A 1,391-nucleotide genomic window follows, 5' to 3' on the forward strand; every position below is an offset into this window, starting at 1 on the left:
CTGCCGGCTCCTGCCTGCAGCAGCCCCCGGCGGCAGCAGCCCCGAAGCCAGCCCGTCCCACCGCCCTCCGCAGCTGAGAGGGGCAGAGCCCTTCGGTGCCGACGCCGACAACCGCTCCCCTTCCCCTCTTCTTTCTTCCCTTCCCGCAGGAAGCTAATAAGATCGCTTTCAGGCTAGCTCGAGAGGGAGAAAAGCCACACTACTGCATTATATATATATATAATTTTTTTTCGCCCCATGGGTAGAAAAAGAGCGCAGAAAGGGGGGAAAGGGTTCGCGATTCCCCCTTCTCCACCCCCTCCCGCCCCCCACTCGCTCCCCCTTGTTACGGTCGCAAGATCAGACAGGACCTAGCTGAATGTAGGAAAATTACTGTTGGCACATGAAGTAACTCATTAAAACGCAGATGGTGCTCTCGCTGGCCTCAGGACCCCCAGCATTGGAGCTCCACAGTAAGGCAGGACAATTAGGAGCTGCAAGGACTCCACTAGGCAGGGGGAAAAAAAAAAAGAGAGAGAGAGAGCGGGAGAGAGCTAGAGAAGGGAGCTATAAACAAGCAAATCCACAGCTAGCCAGAAACGCGGCACGGCTCGGAACAAACCGAAAACAAAAAAGAAATAGCCGGGGTGCGAGGGAGCGCGATTTTCAAAGGGATCTCCAGTGGGCAGGGAATGCCACAAGGGCCGGCTGCCGTGGGTTCGCGTCCCCTTTCCCTTTTGTGTCCGCCGAGCTGCCCGCAGCCGCGGTACCGCGGCCGGGCTCCCCCATACGAAATGTTGAGCTCCGCGCCTAAGGGACGGGGAAATCGAAATGGGTCGAGATCGCCTCCTGTTTCCCTTCCCGTTTTCTTTGTGCGGTTTCGTGTTCCAGTTGAGAGGCAGCTGATTCAGATGGGCAGGGGTCCGACCATCGTTATTTTGCTCTTGCCATTAGGGTCGGGAGGGGGGTGAGGAGAGGGGGCAGGACGAAAGGGGGATCCCGTGTGCAGAAACTGGAAACGGCCCGGCTGTGCATGTGGCAGAAGAAAAGAGCGTAAATCCCACTCGAAGTTCATCTAGTGCAACATGTTTATGCAAAACAGCGGGTTTCTGGGTGGACCGAGAGCTGCAATATAGTGTAATCTGTGCAGCGCCTTTGCCCAGGCAGTGTTGTCGTTGGCAGGAGGAAAATGAAATATAAGCAGGGAAGTATTTTAATGGGGAAGGAGGGAATTCACAACTGTTAATTATTTGGTGACCTTGTATTCGATTTGTTTGAGCCCCTTATAAAAACACTAATGCAGACCAGACGGCCGGAGCGCGGCAGCGAGCAGCCGCTTCTCATCCCCGCCGTGCGCCCGGGGAAGGAGCGAACGGCACGGCCCGGCCCGGCTCGGCCCGGCACGGCCCGGC

At 56.7% G+C, this 1,391-nt stretch overlaps 1 protein-coding gene across 1 annotated transcript in view; it reads left to right on the forward strand.

The window, feature by feature from the left end:
• The window catches only part of GDF6 (growth differentiation factor 6), a 10,273-nt gene that overhangs the window by 2,967 nt on the left and 5,915 nt on the right, over positions 1-1,391 (forward strand). The gene's annotated exons all lie outside the window — the stretch shown is intronic.

The sequence above is a fragment of the Haliaeetus leucocephalus genome, unplaced genomic scaffold (assembly GCF_000737465.1).
Source record: "Haliaeetus leucocephalus isolate CR32 unplaced genomic scaffold, Haliaeetus_leucocephalus-4.0 Scaffold555, whole genome shotgun sequence".
Taxonomy (NCBI): Eukaryota; Metazoa; Chordata; class Aves; order Accipitriformes; family Accipitridae; genus Haliaeetus; species Haliaeetus leucocephalus.